The sequence below is a fragment of the Tachypleus tridentatus genome, chromosome 13, assembly GCF_004210375.1.
Source record: "Tachypleus tridentatus isolate NWPU-2018 chromosome 13, ASM421037v1, whole genome shotgun sequence".
NCBI classification, from domain to species: domain Eukaryota; kingdom Metazoa; phylum Arthropoda; class Merostomata; order Xiphosura; family Limulidae; genus Tachypleus; species Tachypleus tridentatus.
The window spans coordinates 8,952,113-8,972,190 of record NC_134837.1 but is presented as its reverse complement, the minus strand read 5'-3'; the positions used below and the strand labels follow the sequence as shown (position 1 = coordinate 8,972,190).

Below are 20,078 nucleotides of genomic sequence, written 5' to 3'. Positions count from 1 at the left end.
TTCCCTCTAGCCTTACAATACTCCATAATAAACAGCGAGTTCAGCTAGTTCAAAAACAAAACAAATTGTCATCTCTTAGCTTACAAAGGAATGACTGATTAGGCCACTGTTTAGAAACTGATGAAACAAGCAATATGAACTGCGTGCCAAGACACTCGCAAAGCGTCTTACACTCTTTCAACGTCTTCTAGAATGAGCCTAGCAATTGAAACAACTTCATACTTGTTAAAATTTACAGAAAATATTAACGTCTTAACAGGAAATGTTTTACAAGATTTGCTGTCTATTGGATACGTACCATAATTTATCTTGGATGAGCATCCAGTCTATGTTTGGTATTACGATTTCAAGTAGCATATCACTGAGTTAAATTGTAATTCAGACAATTTAATGTCGATATGTATCAAATTTAATCTTTTCTAGCAAAACTGGTATACAGTTTTCTGTTTTAATATTTTATTTGTATATTTTAATTTACAAACAATCCCGAGTCTTCTATTTCGTCAGGAACTGGATATTTTATTGACTGTTCAAAATGAGCAAAATAAATCTGAGTTGATGGAGGTACAATTCACTTCATTAACGAGTAGCTAGCTACCTCTTCGGTAATCACACTCGAGTTTTTCACCGCTGAAGTTGTACAATGTTTTCGTAAAAATACTAACGTCCGGTGTTAATCCATTGCAATTAAACGGTTTTTAATGTTAAAAGTCTATAAACGTTTTGGTCAAATATCTGTACTTTTTCTGATTAGCAAGTATTAATCACAGTTATACCTTCTGACTTTTATAGTGTACCAACTGTAGCAAACCAATAATGCATACTGTTTTTTGGCGCACTTTGTTTAGTAAATTTTATAAGCTTGAGAGTTTCTAGAAATTTCAGCTTGCTTAACAGTACTGATGATACAACTAGTGCTTTAACACAACGTCTATTGCTTATTCTTACACTCAAAAATATTCTACAAATTTAATGAACAGGCGGGAATTTCGCAATACGCATTTAACAGTATAAGTTATGTGCATTTCTAAATATGTATAACTTAAACATCGATATTAAAATAGATATATGATAATAAATTTATCACACAAGTTATAATATGTTTTATGTGAAATGCCTTGGGTTACCAAGTTTACCTCTTTTGAAATATAAATTTTGGAATTTGCAGGCTTTTTAATGTTGTAACTATTAAAGTGGCAGTTATTTATTTTATTCTATTTGTGCAAATTCTAATAAAATTTTCAGGAAGTCCAACTTCTTTGCGACATCTCTTTAAGATAAACATTGTGGTCATTTCTGTGGCATTCTTGGGAAACTGACAATATGAGGTTTAAAGAAATTTTAACTTTGAATAACTTCTCATCAGTGGTTGTAAGTAATACACTGAGAGGAATTTACACGTTAAGATACTTTTGCCACTTCATTATCACTTGCCATGGCACATTCAAAATGATTTTCTCTTCACTGAAAAACTGTTTATCGTATGTTTTTAACTAAACTAAAAATTCCAGTTTTAATGGTTGGGTTTTATATTTGTTAGCTGAGTTGATGTTGTCTTACAAGCACGTTATACAAAATTGCTCAAGCGATTAGAAATTTACAATATACTACCTTATCCAATGGCCTACTAAGGGTGGTATAAATAAGACAGTCTATCCCGGGTGACAGTCAGGAGAGAGGTGCTATCGGGAGAGTTAAAATACCAGTACAAGTTTTAAAACCAAATGAATAATTCGCCAAAGTAAGAACAAAAATTTAAAACGTTGAAACTGTTACAAAACCTGATGTTAATTTAAACTATAAAATAAATGTTTATTGGTAATATGAAATTTACAAACAAAAAATTAAATGTTTGATAAAAACTTCATCGATAAACGAACGATTATTGACGTTTTAGTCATCAGTTTGTTGTGTTTTGCCAGCTTGCTGCAACAGACATTCCAAGTCTTGTTCACTTGACAATGCCTACATCAAGTGCAATAGGAGAAAAATTTAGAGATATTCAACTTGGTGAATCTGAAGAGTAAATACAAGAAGCATCTTCACAAGAGCATTCAAGTGACAGTGAAAGCAAGGATTTGGTGTAGCAATTCCTCTTCTAAAAGCCGCGAAACTGATGAAGAGGAAGAAGACGCCAGCAGACGTTCACACCAACAGGAGGAAGATTCTGATGAACAAGAAAAGACATATAATTTTTTTATTTTATTCTGATGTCGCTGCTTGGCCAATCCCGGTTTCAAATGATTGAGTTGGTTTTATTAAGAGGGTAAGTGAACTCTTCCAAAATAGAGATGACTAAAGGGAAGAGTCGATAGTTTACTACTGCGTGGTTCTATAAGGTTCTGCCAAAAGGCGAGAATGTTTTGAGAACGTGAATGATTTAATTTTCATGAAGAGGAAGTTTGTTTTCTTTTGCTGCAGACTGTTTGCTCTTAATGACAAATGAATTGGAACATCCAGCTTTGTCATTGGATTTCAAGTAAGATGTAAACTGAACCAAAAGGTGTCTGACAATGAGACTTCTGAGCAGCATCTCTCATGCACGGAGAAATGGAAGACCAAGGGAGCAGGGTTGAAGCTTCAAAAAACTAATGATGAAGGTTATCAAGCAGCAATTGACAAGAAGAAAAAATTATGTGAGGATATGGACATTTCTATGGAGAGAAAGAGAGAGAGTAAAGCTCCGAAAAAGTATACCAGGAGAGACAGCAAAGAATGCTGGTCTCACATTGACATTAAGTAAAAAGGGCTATATTTGAATATCTTGATCTCTTTCATCAAGAACTGGAGACTTGTTCAAAGGCGATGTATCAACTTTTGTCACTCTTAGTTATTATTCATCCAAACACTAGTTGTAACAACAGAAGAAGAACTTTGGAAGTGAATGCCAGATTTGACTCATATTGTCATTGACTTTTCTGACAAAAATATCAGTGTGAAAGTTGGACGACTTCGGAGACATTTGGAAACTGTCAAAATTAATGTTGAAGAGTTTTTTGGCGTATTGGTTTCTAAATTCTTTGTTGCAATTGACTATGTAAAATCGTGTTATAAACACATCTCTTGTAAAGCTCGAATAGAATATTATAAGTTTTAATTAATTGTCTGAGTGTTCACATACAGATGAAGCTAGTATTAGGTATTCTGACAAAGCTTTTATTTCTTGATGGTTTTAAAGCGTAAAACTACACAATAGACTATCCATAATCTTCTCAAACCTGGTATAATAACTTCAGTTTTAGCATAATAAGCCCCAAACTTAACGCTGAGCCACTACGGGCTGCAAACCTGGAGCCTGATCCTCTCATATGACAGAGTACCAACACGTGATCTAAAGTTCGAAAGTCAGTAAAATATAAGATTGTATCGAATGTGTGTGTGAGTGTGTATTTAAAATGTAAATTTATTACTGATTGGAAAATAAGTCCAACATTATTTACATTACTGGTTATTTAAAGAATCCTGTATAATGTGCCGAGATATGTAGCTTGTTGTAGAAGTTTTGTTTCTATTAATATTTATGAAACAATCTCATTAGTTTCTGCAAACATGAACATCAAACCCCAGTTTGAATAAACCCATTTCAAAGAGAGGGACAGTTAGTTTTGTAAATTGGTACGAGGTTTGGATTGGGGCTCTCCTCCCTACACGTTTCGGAATACTTGTTGAAATACGTAGGTTTGAGGTATGGTATTCTACGTATAGACCCTCTAGTTGATTTTACAATGGGTGTGTCATGATCATTTGTTCTCCTGTTTCAAAAGAACTATTGTAAAGCTTCTCCACCCAGAGTTAAAACCAACTGAAAGAAAAGTTCGCCAGTTTTGTAATATGTGAGTGCAGTTTGGTGAATGAATATGTCATATGTTTGTTTACATGAATTTTCTCTCCCTATTTCAAACTTTACTCCGTACTTTATTTCCTGAATGAGGGTAGACACTAGTAGATACTTAATTAGCTGTCAGTGTACTTAATACCACATCTGTAGGGTTACCTATAACTGGCTGCCAGTGTACCTGAGAACCAAACCTTCACGAGTTTCTTTCATATTATTACTAATAAATCGCAAATCATTTCTGTTTGAATGCTGAAAGCCTTTTTGTTTGATTTGATTTGTTTTTAGAACAACTCCGCATCGACCTATCTGCTGGGTACACTGAAGGTAATCGAACCCTGAATTTTAACTTTAAGTCCGGAATTACCGCTGTCCCACCGGTGACACAATTCTGATAGCAGCAATTTCCTCTAGAATGTTCATACCAAAGAAAATTAAGTCTATGAACGCAACTATAATTGTTCCGACTTATATGTTTATTTGAGTCCCGATACTGATAACAACGGGGCTAACCACTCGCACTCAACTGCAGGAATTTATTTACTGTGTGTCTACACTGACGAAGTACTTGTGATCTTGTTTGACAAAACATTAACGAGTTTGTGACAACTGGTGCTTGAACACGGGAAAGAATAGAAATTATAACTTTTAATTACACCTTAAATATTCACAAATAAACCTGTAGTTGGAAACTAAAGCACTGAGATGAGATTTGTCGAGCGTGAACGAAAGAGAGAAATAAAAATTGAATGTTTTCGTGCTTTATTTTTAATATTACGTTTGTTCGGATTTTCTTTCTCAAATTATATTTAGTGGATATAATACACGCAGTAAACGATGGGAGTTTAATAAAACATCATTAGAGAGAAAAATGACACCTACTGTTATTCCATAAGAAACCAATATGTGCGTGTGGTCGAACATTTTTTTTCTAATCTCTATTGCTGTCCTTCACATTTTTTCCCTGTATAATGTCGTTATTATTTCTTTCGCAGAAACCTTTATTGAAAAACAATTTTAATTTTTTTTCAGACACAGTGAATAGAAAAAGTCGTTCTTTATATCCAGTGGTATTGTTTTACAGTAAATCTACATAGTATGCTACATGTACTTTGTCCGATGGGAAGAAAAGAACCCAGAATTATTAACCCTGAAGCTTCCATATCAACAAATTTGATAATTAAGAGTTATTTTTATTTTTAATAATGACAAAAAGGTATTCTGAAAAATTATAATTCATTCAATAAACGTGTTCTTTTGTCCCAGTCTCTTTTCATGACTGTTTACATCGATTTATTCCGTTCAGTTATGACGTTAAAGATTATCTAGCCAGTTTTTATGTACAATTTTAAACGAACCAAATTTAACCATAAGTCCTGCAAAAGCTCGTCGCTAACTCAGTTAATTTGTTTGTACCACAGTAAGGTTTAGAAGTATAGTTTAATCAAGGTCGAAGAGAACGTGTCATGTATTTGCATGGTTAGCCGCACGAAAAGTTAAGTGTAAACAGAAAGACGTTTTTGTCTTTTATTCTCTCTCTCTCTCAAGTGGAACGTACTGGTTTCTATTTTATACTGTGTCGCAACACCTATACAATGTGGGACACGTCATTTGTCGTTAGTTCTTACCATTAATACTCGTAAAAAGATGTCCCTTGTTCTGGGACAGTGAGTTTTTATCTTTTCAAGATCTTGTTTGATACATCTGAATTTCGTATGAGCTTGTGTGAAAACTTCAAGGTGTGGTGTTGTAGAGCTTGGTTACTGAACCAGTTTATTTGAGTGGTCAACTTCTCGCGTTCCTTGCTTGACCTTTTGTAAGTTTTTGCAATCAACATACAGAACGGGGATGTCCACATTCCAGTGATTAGTCAGCTTCAGTGTTAATGTGGTTTTTGCGACTCTGAGATTTTTTCTGATTTCTAGCTCGGTCTTGTTTCTGTGCACTTTCTATTTATGGAACACTATCGTAAATAGCTCTTGTATGTCTTGGTGCGAATCGTAAAAATAAGTAACAAATTCATCGAAATGATCAGTTGTTTTAATAATTATTTGTTGTGATAAAGTTGTGTTTAGAGATGTTTACAACGTATTTTTGTTTTTACTCCACATTGTGTGTAAACTCTGATCATCGAGAGGAAACGAACGCCATTTTGATTGTAACCTTGTGAAACGTTTCTAAATATTGATGATTATATAACGACGATTACTCAAGATAAACACGTTATGAAACGTTTCAGTGAATGTTTAGACTGTAACGAGCTGACGCTATCAGGGTCAGTAAGAGGGTTATGAAAGCCATGGGCGATGCATTAATTAAACAGAACTAGGAAGAATCTCGGTCTGTCTAACGTTACACAATCAAGTATACATAAAACAATACTCCAACCCATATTAAAGTTATGATTGTGTATGTAGACTAGTATCTGAAATATAGCATTTATACTTAAACTTTTATTAATGTGTGAACTACTGGTAATTTAACAACCGTGTTAGTCCTAATGTTTTTAACAGAATCAGTGGTTGACTAAAATGAAAATATAACTTTTGCTGCAAATTGTCGCTTTGAAACATTGTACCACCGTTAATAACACATATATCCATATAAATATCAACACGGGCCTGGCATGGCCTAGCGCGTTAAGGCGTGCGCTTCGTAATCTGAGGGTCGCGGGTTCGCGCCCGAGTCGCGCCAAACATGCTCGCCCTCCCAGCCGTGGGGGCGTTATAATGTTACGGTCAATCCCACTTTTCGTTGGTAAAAGAGTAGCCCAAGAGTTGGCGGTGGGTGGTGATGACTAGCTGCCTTCCCTCTAGTCTTACACTGCTAAATTAGGGACGGCTAGCACAGATAGCCCTCGAGTAGCTTTGTGCGAAATTCCAAAACAAACAAACAAACATATCAACACATTATATTATCTTAGAAATTATAAGTACAAACACATTCGTAATGTATTAAAAGTAATTTTTAATAGAATGAAAATATAATGAATATCGGGCTATCTGCTGTGTGTACCGTGGAGAATCAAACCTCTGGTTTTAGAGATGTAAAGCTGAAGACGTATTTCTATCTCACCGGAGGACATCATAAATATTATAACACATTACACCTTATATATAACTGTTGCTGTAACTAGTCGCCTTAAAACATTAAACCACCATTAATAACACAAATATTCACATATACATCAACACATGATATTATGTCAGAAATTGTAAGTATATTTAGCAGCATCCATGAAGTACTTGTTTAAGGAAAATTGTAAATACTTGAATAGAACCATGCATAAAATACTTTACTTGTATATGGTCTATAAAATATAAATGTAGGTGTAGCCCGGCATTAGAATTCCTGTGTTATGTCATTAAACAATTAGATCTAGATTACAGGTCGAACAGCGATAGATCTGGTAGACGTTAACAAACAATCTAACAAACAAGTTGATTATCTTTACATTTGGAGCAATATAAACTGTCAGGACACATGAAGTACTATTAAGTAATAAAGGTGATTCTATAGAATTTATATGCGTCTATTTCAACAGTTTTTGTACCAGCTGTTTACCTTCAACAATATTACAAAAACTAACGAATCTGACACTGTGCAACCAGCCTATTACAAGGTATCAAAACTTTTTATGCCTAGAATATGAGGCACTGAATACTAAGTAACTGAAAATATCTGGGTATTCCGTGTTGGTATCATTCATAACCGAGTCTCTGTCAACAAAACTAATGAAATGACGGCTAAGTCTGTGGTCATTGCAGCAAGGATAGAATACGGGACCTTCAGAGCTTTTCCAAAATGCTGACATTTATCCTAGTGACAATTGTTCAGCTAAATCCTGAGTAAAAGTTGTAAACAGAATGTCGTCAAACTTATACCGAATGATAGATAGTAAAAATAGTTCCGCTTTTAGTCACGTCATCTCTTTAGGCGTCAATATGACTTCTGAGAGGTCAATGTAGATGTCAATAGGATTGAAGCATGACTGTTATTGGCGTGAGTTTAGTTAAAACAGTGTTATTACAGTAGTTTCTAGTAAACACCCACTCCAACAAAATGAAAGTAAAGTAAACCTCTTGGAGGAAAAAAAGATACCAGTGATATAGTGTTAATAGGTTTGGTTTACTTTGAATTTCGATAAAATCTATCTAAAGGTTATCTGCTTTAGCTGTCCCTAACTTATATGTAAAAAAGGCTGGATTGGGTTAAGAAAATTTTTAAGTTGAGGAGCGAACAATGTTTCGACCTTCTTTGGTCATTGTCAAGTTCGTTCCTCTATATAAATATATAAAATATATATTTATCTTCAAGTGGGTTTTCTTGTCATCACTGTTCATAATTTACAAGTGAAAGATTAAACAAAAGGCAGCTAGTCAATACCAACCACCGTTAAATCTTAGGCTACTCTTTTAATAACGTATAGTGGGACTGACCGTCGATTCATTACATCTCAATAGCTGAAAGAGTTACCATGTTTTGTTGGACAGAAACTGGAGCCCGCAACCCTCAGATTGAGAATCGAGTGCTGTACTTATCTGGTCATGCCGGACTAATATAGTGTCAATGATTATTTTTCATGTCTATCACATACGTTCATTAAGATTGAAAAATTGTTTCTTAGAATCTTTAAAAAACCAATCTGATAAATATACAAAACACAAAGACATGATTTAATACAATTTATTTATTACTTAAAACAAAATTTAGAAGTTAATTAAATTTTTATATAAAATGTTGTATTTTTACAATGCTTTTATATGACTCCATCCACAAAAGATTAGTCATAAAACCAAAAACAATAAATATCAAGTATTTATTGAATACAAAAATAAAAAAAGATCAGTATTAAAACGTGCCCTCTGTTGTTGATGATGCGATCATGATTAAAATATGATCTTAACAATTCAATATCTTTCCTTTGGTAAGATGCAAAAATTTCATATATGGCCTAACCAGTGACATATACAATGAAATTATAATAACTTTTGACTTGTATTCAGTATTTCTGTTGATATGACCTAAAATCCTATTTGCCCGATCACCGAAAACAGCATACTCCTTTGATGGTTTTAAAAACTAACAACTATCACTACAAGATCCTTTCTTTTCATGAAGCTGTTAACACTCCTACGAAAATTGGCCCCAGAGCAACTTGAAAGGTTATTAATATTAGGCTAATAATTTTGTATTTAAATGAAATTGCCATTAACTGACCCTATCCCTTTATATTTTAAGGAGCAATAATATTTTGACTTTTCAGACATTTGCGAAATAATATTTAAAAAATTATTTTAAAACATCCACTAAGGGTATTTTGGGGCCTATTAGGCCCCAGATCAAAAAACATAAAAATTACTTTATTTATTTTCTGAATAATTCTAGAACAGGCCTGGGCAACCGAAAAAAGCAAATTATAGTAAAAATATATTAATTTTACAACTTCTTTTCAAAAGATGGATATTTAGGATAATAACTCTACTCCAACAATAATTTTAGACGGTCCTGATTATTGCCTAGTTTGCCCACGCCTGTTCTAGAACATTCTAGAAACTTTACAGAAGTATTTAGAATAATCTAGAATATTCTTCAAGCTTCTAGAATATTCTAGAAGAATCCACAAATCCTATATATATAGGAGCTGAAATCTTCAAACCGTGTCAAAAATGATATCTCTTGATGAAGCTGTACATTTACTGAGAAAACCATCCGACGATGAAAGTGAACATGATAATGTCAAAGACTACTCTGAAAGTTGTGATGATGATCCTTCTGAAGCCGAAAATGATGAACAAATCGCGCCGTACCCTTCTGAAAGTGAAGAAAGTAATCAAGAACATCTTACTACGATGCCAGTGAACGAACTTTTGTCCAAATATAAGAATTTTAGTTATTCAACAACACCTTCAAGGATCAACAGGAGAACCGGAGCTCTCAATATATTCAATGGGAACCCAGGCACTACAAGGCAAGCTGCTTCAAGAGTCTCTACACTATTCGAAACATTCAAAATTTTCATTTCTGATAATATGATGGAACAGATCATTCACTCAACAAACACCGTCATGAAAGATCCAATTTTTGAAGAAGACCTCTGGAAATGGATCGCAGCTAATCTTTTCCTTGGAATAAGCAAATCCAAAAATGCATCGATAGACGAAATGTTTTCAACCGAATTCGGTTTGCCATTTTTGCGAAAACTGATTATACAAGACAAATTCAAAAAAATGTGCTCAAAAATCAGATTTGACATCCACTCTCAAAGAAATAGAGAAATCAAAGATGCCGCCATCTCTGGAGTCTGGAATTTTTTCATTAAAAATTGCAAAAACAGTTACAACCCAAGCAAATACCTGACAGTAGATGAACAACTATGTAACTTCAAAGGAAGAGTTGGCTTCAGAACATACATTCCGACAAAGCCAGGCAAATAGGGAATAAAGATTTGGTGCCTAACAGATGCAAAGACAAGTTACCTCCTCAACGCTCAAATTTATACTGGAAAGGTTGGAAATACGACAGAAACAAATCAAGGAGAAAGAATAGTCAGAGAACTGAGTCAGCGATTTCTTGGAAAAGGAAGGACAATAACGACAGATAATTTCTTCACAACAATGACACTTGCCAAGTACCTACGAACAAAAAGAACAGGATTTGTTAGAACCATACAGAATCAAGAACCTTTCTGCCTCCTGAAATAAATGCAAAATCTAGAGAGTTATCACCAAAGTTTTTCTACCATGACGACATCACTCTTCTCAAGCACTCAGACAAACCAGGAAAATATGTGCTACTACTGAGTTCTCAGCATCAGTCTGGTGAAGTAGAAGAGAATGGAAAGCCCGAAATCTTCAATCTTTACAATGCAACGAAAGCAGGTGTCGACACTCTCGATCAACTGGTGAGATATTATACAACAAAGAGGCGATCAAAGCGCTGGTCAGTCTGCATATTCTATAACATTCTAGATCTTGCTGGGTACAATGCTTTCGTTCTATACTCGACAAAACATCCAGAATTTCTTCGTCAACATAAATCAAGAGCCAGAAGAGAATTTATACGGCAATTGGTGCTTGAAATCAAAGAAATGTACTGCAAAGATAATGACAAAACAACCTCATATGAACCGCCTGCAAAGAGGGCAAAAAGAGGACGATGCCATTTGTGCGGCAGATCAAAAGATAAACAGTAGAAAATTGTTTGCTCAAATTCTAAAAAATATGTTTGTCAGAGGCATTCTAAAGTTGTTTGTAATGAACGTTGCTAAATCACTGTGTTTCTATTGGAAAAATATATGGGGCCTGATAGGCCCCAAAATCACTTTAGTGGATGTAAATATTTTTTTTTTCGTAGGAGTGTTAAGGTTATTTGAATTATTTTGCATTTATTACAATTGAAACGCATTTGTGATTTATTTGTCAAACTCACTAAATTATCTAAATCTTTTTTAAAGCAGGATCATCATCCAAGATCTTGATATCATCAGTAGATCTTAGTAATTTATTGACCATTCCTTGACCTGTGTCATGAATGTAAATCAAAAAGAGCAATGGTTCTAAGATTGAGTTCTGAGGTACACAACTTACAACATTAATTCAGTTTTACCAAAATAAATTTAAAACAAAGTGGCTTTCTTCAACCAAGCCACTCTTCAGTAGAATTAGTTAATTTTTTACCTCACACCTTTAAAAATAAGCTTCTCTACAATTCTTTTATGCAGCACGTTGTCAAATGCTTTCTAAAAATCCAGATACACAATACTTATATAAACCTTTACTTTCATATACGTATGCAGAAACATTCAGAAAGCATATCAAAAATATCTAAATCAAGATTTTCCCTCAGTGAAACCATGTTAACTAGTCGAAAAATTCTAAACTTTGTTAAATGAATTTGCAAATTATCTTCAATGTAAGACTAATAGGCCTATAATTACTTGAAGAGTTGAGTGAATTAACCAGTTTCAAATTAGTACTTGTTCACTATTCAAAGACTTAAAAAAATAATGGCAAGTGGCTCACATATCCAGTCATTTATCTGTATTAAAAGTAAAATATTATCTGTTCTAGTAATTATTTTCGTTTTTCCCAATTTCATTTCAACAAGTTTTATGTAATTGTTGTCTTCAACTTAGTTTTCATGCATCAGTTGTTGAAGTTAAGGAATACTGCTTAAGTTATCATTACTATACACTGAAGAAAAAAGTAGAATTTAATAACGTAGTCATTATATAATCATCAGACGAAAGCCTTCCTTTACCATCTTTCAAGAATCCTATCCTCATCCTAACATTCTGTTTACTCATAGCGTACTTTGAAATCCTTATTGTTAATACTTTCTTATTCTTCTATGATATTATAAATATTCTATAACACCAGTGAGTTTAAAATTCTTTCAATTGTGATCCTTTTTTTTAATTCTATGTTTAACACGTTTTGTGAGTGAACCTGTTTTTCTACTTTCAGCTACCTTTTTACGAGATATATTTATTTAAAATATTCAGAATTTTAATCAAACAGTCAATCCAGTTTGACTGTTTCTCTGCGAATTTTCCACATTTTCTATGTGGCTCCAAATAACTCAGCTGCCCAATTCGCAAGAGATAATTTATGTTGCATTCCTTCATCATGCGTTTCTTGTTGTCAAATTTGGAATCGAAATATTATGTCTGATTTCTCTATGCAATAAAATATCAAACCTCATATAAAAATGATCACTTATATCTAGGTGTTTCAAAAGATCAACTTTACCAACCATTTCTGCTTCAGTTAACAAAGAATCTAAAAAAGAATTATTTCTATTGGTTTTCTTGGATAATTAGTAAATAAATCCAAGATATTTCAGAAACTTTTCTTTTTCTTGTTTCACTCTAGCTTTTCACAATAAATATGTTTGAAATCACTAATAATTATGACTTCATTAACAGCATTAACAGTTCATTCGTAATGTCCACAGTACTCGAAACACAGACTGAATAGAAATTTGATAGAATGATGAAATTTCCTTTTTCTTTCTCTACCAACACTATATAACAAGCGACAGTCGTTAATATTAACATAATACTAACAGAATGAAGAATAGAGCTCTTCTCGCTGCTTTTATTTTTCTGGCCTGCTTTATTTTTCATGGTGGATCACTGTTCAATTTTATATTTTGTGATAAGTACGAATTATTTTTGTGTAGTTCTAATGATGGTCTTTGTTGATAAGATAGATCTGTATCCATACATTGAATACATTTTTATTATATGTAAGAATGTACCCAGAATCTTCTCTTGGAGACAGTTCTCGTAAAAATAAACAAGAACTAATTGTAACTAAGATTATGATTACAGAATGACACTTTCACTCATTACATGCATCATTACTCACCGCCAACTCTTGCACTACTCTTTTATTGTTGAATTATAACGACCAACTACTAAAAGTGTCGGTGTGTTGGGAATTAGAACCTTCGACCCTCATATTAAGTGTTAAATGCCTTTAGCTATCTGGCCATGCCGGGCCAATAATATAATAATGTCCAACATAGTAATAATATTCTCCTTAAAAATATTTTTGAACAATATTTTGTTGGGAAATAACAGTAATAGTTCAACCAGTTTTTTTCCAAAATGTGACTAAACACATGTACATTTCTTAGTTTAGTTGTTATACTAATGAACTTTTTGATGTTATAATATAAAAAACCCTACGGATATTAAGATAAATGTGTTGATTTGGCTTTTTTGGATGTATAGAAATCATTTGATTAAGTTCCACTTTGAAGACTTGTGAAGAAACTTGTATCTATAAGTGTGGAGGAAAAATAATGGAATTGTATAGAAGAGCCGCAGGATGGAAGAAAGTAGAGGGCTGTTATCAATGGAGTGCAGTCAAACTGGATTAACAATACAAGTGATATACCTCAGGACTCAGTCTTAGGATCATTGCTCTTTTTGATTAACACTAATGACACAGTTGAAAGCAGGGTAAATGAATTACTTAAATTTGCACATGATATTAAAGTCTTGGGTGTTAATGGGTGTGAAGAGGATGCTACTGATTTACAACAGGATTTAGATCCATTATTGAGTGGGACAAATAAATGGTATTGTGTAAGTCATTGGTTAGGCCATATACGAAATAGGTATAGGAAAGATATTAGATTTTTGAAAATGGTTTAGAAAAGGGTTACTAATATGGTACCTTGGATGCAAGGGTTGTTTATATTATAACATCAAAAAGTTCATTAGTATAACAACTAAACTAAGAAATGTACATGTGTTTAGTCACATTTTTGAAAAAAACTGGTTGAACTATTACTGTTATTTCCCAACAAAATATTGTTCTTTTTTTATTACTGTGTTGGACATTATTATATTATTAGCTCGTCATGGCCAAATAGTTAAAGGCATTTAACACTTAATATGAGGGTCGAAGATTCTAATCCCCGTCACACCGACCATGCTCGCCCTTTTAGTAGTTGGTAATTATAATGCAACTATAAATACGACCATTTTTGATAAAAGAGTAGCGCAAGAGTTGGCGGTGAGTAATGATGAATAGCTGTCTTGTCCCTAGCCTTACATCGCTAAATTAGATAGTCGTCATGTAAATTTGGACGAAATTTAAAAGAAAAAAACTGATATGAGTATTATTGTTGTATGAGAATTTCATCATGACCTCTCATACATTTGTTTTCCATTTTCTGTATTTTCTCTGCTTCATTTTGTTCTGTTTTACATATTAACCTTTTGTTACCCGAAATCTCACCTTGATTAACATTTTTATTGTTATTTTCTGTTATATTAATTAGTAACGCATCATCCGAAAACAATGGAATAGAAAGTTTGATCATAAATTGAGTAGGACTAAATATTTTCGTTAAAAACGTTCGTGACAATGGTCTAACGTTAAGCCCTTCAGTTCAAGAATCTACTTCGACAATGTAGGTAAAACAAGCATTGTGGAAAAAAGTCCTGAGGTTTAAAGTTTATTGTATTAATGCTCATGTGAGTGTATAGTAATGGCATACGTTATTAAAAATAAAATATTATTCTAGATTTTGAATCACTCTATCTTTTCTTTTCATATAATTAACAAATATACTTATTTTGTGGTAACAAATAAACTGTGCTTCTTGTTTTATATCTTGCTACAGTAACCATGAATATATAAAGTAGCTTTCATACAAGTAAATAGTCGTAATTTTAATACGTTTAGAAGGTGTTCTTGACTGTATCATAACAACTAGAAATTACCCTTGACAAGCAGCTTCTGGCTGAATGATTAGAAGAACGTGGTTATGGTAGAGACCGACTTCAAGTGAATTTGTTAGTAGTGTTTTACTAGGCTATCCAATTAATTATAAGAAATTGAGAAAACACTATGGATATTAACAACAGAACTGTACAGTGTGAAAGTAAGGTAAAGTAAATCATCTATTACTTCATATTAGACTAATCAATAATACATAGGTGACTGTGGGAGTATAGCTTATTAATAACAGGAACTGTAATTTGTAAACCACCATATATATTAACAACAGAACTGCACACTGTGAAAACAAGATTGATATAATCAACAGAAGTGTCATCCTGTAACTATGACAATTATCAACAACAAGAAATTTAAACATTGAAAGTTCCGTGGATATTAACAACAAGAACTGTAATCAGTGAAATTGTCATTCTGTAATCATTATCTTAGTTACAATTAGTTCTCGTTTATTTTTACGAGAATTGTCTCTGTGAGAAGATTATGGGTACATTCTTACATATAATAAAAATGTGTCTAATGTATGGATACAGATCTATCTTATCAACAAAGACCATCATTAGAACTACACAAAGACGATTCGTACTTATCACAAAATGTAAAATTGAACAATGATCCACAGTAACAAATACAGCAGGTCAGAAAAAAATAAGCAGCGATAAAAGCTCTATTCTTCATTCTGTTTGTACAATGTTGATATTAACGACTGTTACTTGTTATATGGTGTTGGTAGAGAAAGAAAAGAAAATTTCATTATTTTATCTGATTTCTATTCAGTCTGTGTTTCGAGTACTGTGGATATTACGAATGAACTATGTACTCTTAGAGATATAGTTTTCTATATCCTTGATGTTATAGAGTTATATCTATCGTTAGAGAAATATGTTCATGTGCTTACATAAATAATGGCAATGAAATGAAAACTAAAAAAAAAAAAATCCTTCAAATAAACGTCTATTATTTTGTGAAAGCGACCTTTTCATGTTCCATTACATTAAAATATTTTGTACGTGTTTTCCTGTTTAAAAGCTAATTACACTATCAGTAGAAGAACGTTGTTAAAGTTGTTTTTACATAAAATATTGCATTGAGTACTATTACTGTTTGTGCCCAACGGAAAACAATAACACTCTCTCTTCCGTCACACTAACACTCTTATTAATCTCGTAAACCTCACACTGACCTTCATAATTGTCTCACGCCAGTAACACTGACACGAATATCAGTCTTTCGCCAGACCTTGACACCCATAATAGACTAACACCAGTCACACTGAAACCCATAAAGACCCGAATCAATCACACTTACTTTCATAAGTCCTACACGTGTCACACTGCCACCAATTAGAAAGGATAATTTTATGGTTAAAATTGATCTTAATTGCAGAGACCTTATTTTATTGAAGAACAGGTTTGAGTCATTAGCTAATATAGAAGGGGAACTATAGGAGGGAGGGAAAGTAAAAGGATTGGAATATGAACTTAAAGATGCTATATTTATAGGTGATTCTTTGACACAGCGAATGAAGTCTGAGAGGTAAATACGAAAAAAAAAAGAATTAAATTTTGCTACCCTAGTGCATAAGTGGAAAATATAACTAACGCGGCAAGGGATATTACGAATGGGGCTGGCAATTATGCAATATTTGTTGTACACGTAGAGGCTAACAATATATGGAAGAGTAAGTCAGAGGAGCTAATAAATATGAATAAGACGTTCTTAAATATTAAGGCAATGGAACTAATTGTGGAAATGAAATTTAAAGTGGATGGTATACATTAAAGTGGGAAAGGATGTCACATGTTTCCAAGAACTATTAATTCAGATGTAAGGGTTTTGTTTGGAATTTCGCGCAAAGCTACTCAAGGGCTATCTGTGCTAGCCGTTCCTAATTTAGCAGTGGAAAATTAGAGGTAAGGCAGCTAGTCATCACCACCTACCGCCAGTTCTTGACCTACTCTTTTTCAAAGTAGTATGATTGACCGTGCCATTATAATTCCCACACAGCTGAAAGAGTGAGCATGTTTGATGCGACGGGAAATCGAGCCCACGACCCTCAGATTACGAGTCGAACACCTTAACCCACCTGGACATGCCGGGCCTGTATATGTGTAAAGCATGAGATACATCATGTTAAATTGAGAATATTAAGGATAATAGCAAAGAAATTGAAGCCATTTGAGTTTCTGTCAGTGGATAAGAAGGGAGAAAGCTCTTAGTTGGAACTTGTCACAGACCACCAGATGAAACTTATGAAATTATTGAGACGTTTTACAGAGAGATTAAGATTCGAGCTGTTAATGAAAACATAATTATTAGTGATTTTCACTTCAAACATATTTGTTGTGAAAAACTAGAGTCAAACGAGAAGAAGAAAAGTTTCTGGAATATCTTCAAGATGGATTTATTTACTAATTATCTAAAAAAACCAATAGAAATAATTCTATTTTAGATTCTTTGTTAACTTCTAAAATAGAAATGGTTGGTAGAGTTGATCTTTTGAAACACCTAGATATAAGTGATCATTTTTGTATCAGGTTTGATGTTTTACTGCATAGAGAAATTTCCAAATTTAACAACAAGAAACGCAGCTAAGTTATTTGGAGCCACATAGAAAATGTGGAAAATTCGTAGAGAAATATTCTGAATATTTTAAACAAATATATTTCGTACAGAGAAAAAGGTAGCTGAAAGTAGAGAAACAGGTTCGCTCACAAAATCTATAAAACATAAAATTAAAGAAAAGCATCACAATTGTAAGAATTTTAAACTTACTGGTATTATAGAATATTTATAATATCACAGAAGATTAAGAAAGTATTAACAGTAAGGATTTCAAAGTACGTTATGGGTAAACAGAATGTTAGGATGAGGATAGGATTCTTGAAAGATGGTAAAGGAAGGCTTTCGTCTGATGATTATATAATGACTAGGTTATTAAATTCTACTTTTTCTTCAATTTTTACAAATGATAACTTAAGCAGTATTACTTAACTTCATCAACTGTTGGATGAAAACTAAGTTGAAGACAACAATTACATAAAACTTGTTGAAATGAAATTGGGAAAAACGAAAATAATTACTAGAACAGATAATATTTTACTTTTAATACAGATAAATGACTGGATATGTGAGCCACTTGCCATTATTTTTTTAAGTCTTTGAATAGTGAACAAGTACTAATTTGAAACTGGTTAATTCACCCAACTCTTCAAGTAATTATAGGCCTATTAGTCTGACATTGAAGATAATTTGCAAATTCATTTAACAAAGTTTAGAATTTTTCGACTAGTTAACATGGTTTCACTGAGGGAATATCTTGATTTAGATATTTTTGATATGCTTTCTGAATGTTTCTGCATACGTATATGAGAGTAAAGGTTTATATAAGTATTATGTATCTGGATTTTCAGAAAGCATTTGACAACGTGCTGCATAAAAGAATTGTAGAGAAGCTTATTTTTATAGGTGTGAGGTAAAAATTAACTAATTCTACTGAAGAGTGGCTTGGTTGAAGAAAGCCACTTTGTTTTAAATTTATTTTGGTAAAACTGAATTAATGTTGTAAGTTGTGTACCTCAGAACTCAATCTTAGAACCATTGCTCTTTTTGATTTACATTCATGACACAGGTCAAGGAATGGTCAATAAATTACTAAGATCTACTGATGATATCAAGATCTTGGATGATGATTCTGCTTTAAAAAAAGATTTAGATAATTTAGTGAGTTTGACAAATAAATCACAAATGCGTTTTAATTGTAATAAATGCAAAATAGTTCAAATAACCTTAATAGCTTCATGAAAAGAAGGCATCTTGGTGTGGCAGCTGTCAGTTTTAAAACCATCAAAGGAGTATGCTGTTTTCGGTGGTCAGGCAAAAAGGATTTTAGGTCATATCAACAGAAATAATAAAAACAAGTGAAAAACTGTTATAATTTCATTGTATATGCCACTGGTTAGGCCCCATATAAAATATTTGCATCTTACCTAAGGAAAGATATTGAATTGTTGAAAATGATTCGGATGAGGGTTACTAAAATGGTATCTTGGATCAAGAGGTTTTTATATAAGGAGAGACTGAGATCCTTAAAACTTTTTTCTCTCGAAGAAAAAAGCGTTAGACAGGATATGATTGAAGTTTTCAAGATTGTAAAAGATAATGTTCGTGCTTCAACATTTTTCACACGAGAAATTTAAAAGTAGGGAAGACAAATACAGAATTAGGAAAAATAGAAGCTGACTTCAGCTAAGGCACGTTTATATTTCAAATAAAGTGGTTGGCCGATGGAATTGTATGTCTTCGGATGTTGTGGAGGTAGTAAATCTGAGTAAGTTTAAAATAATGCTTGATAGATATATGAATGATACGGACTGGCTTTAAATTATTACAGGTTACTTGTTGACCCTAAACATTGTGTTATATTATGTATATAGTTTAAAATGTACTATACAGGCGGAAGTGTGAAGCCATTTGCAAATGTGCATAAACAAATGATATGACAATAAATAACTAATTTCTAATTGACGCTTTACTATCTAAAGGCTGATTAATTAATTAGGTTTAAAAGATATGCAAATTAATGATTACATATTCATTAATAATTAATTAATATTAAATTGACTAATCACATTTTAATTATGATCGCGTCATCAACAACAGAGGGCACGTTTTAATACTGATCTTTTTTTATTTTTGTATTCAATAAATACTTGATATTTATTGTTTTTGGTTTTATGACTAATCTTTTGTGGATGTAGTCATATAAAACCATTGTAAAAATACAACATTTTATATAAAAACTTTAATTAACTTCTAAATTTTGTTTTAAGTGATAAAGAAATAGTATTGAATCATGTCTTTGTATTTTGTTTATTTATTAGATAGGTTTTTTAAAGATTCTATCAAACAATTTTTAAATCTTAATGGAAGTATGTAATAGACATGAAAAATAATCATTGACACTATATTAGTCCGGCATG

At 32.7% G+C, this 20,078-nt stretch overlaps 1 long non-coding RNA gene across 2 annotated transcripts in view; it reads left to right on the top strand.

Annotated features, from left to right (window-relative positions):
* The window catches only part of LOC143237347 (uncharacterized), a 367,273-nt gene that overhangs the window by 129,109 nt on the left and 218,086 nt on the right, over positions 1 to 20,078 (top strand). The gene's annotated exons all lie outside the window — the stretch shown is intronic.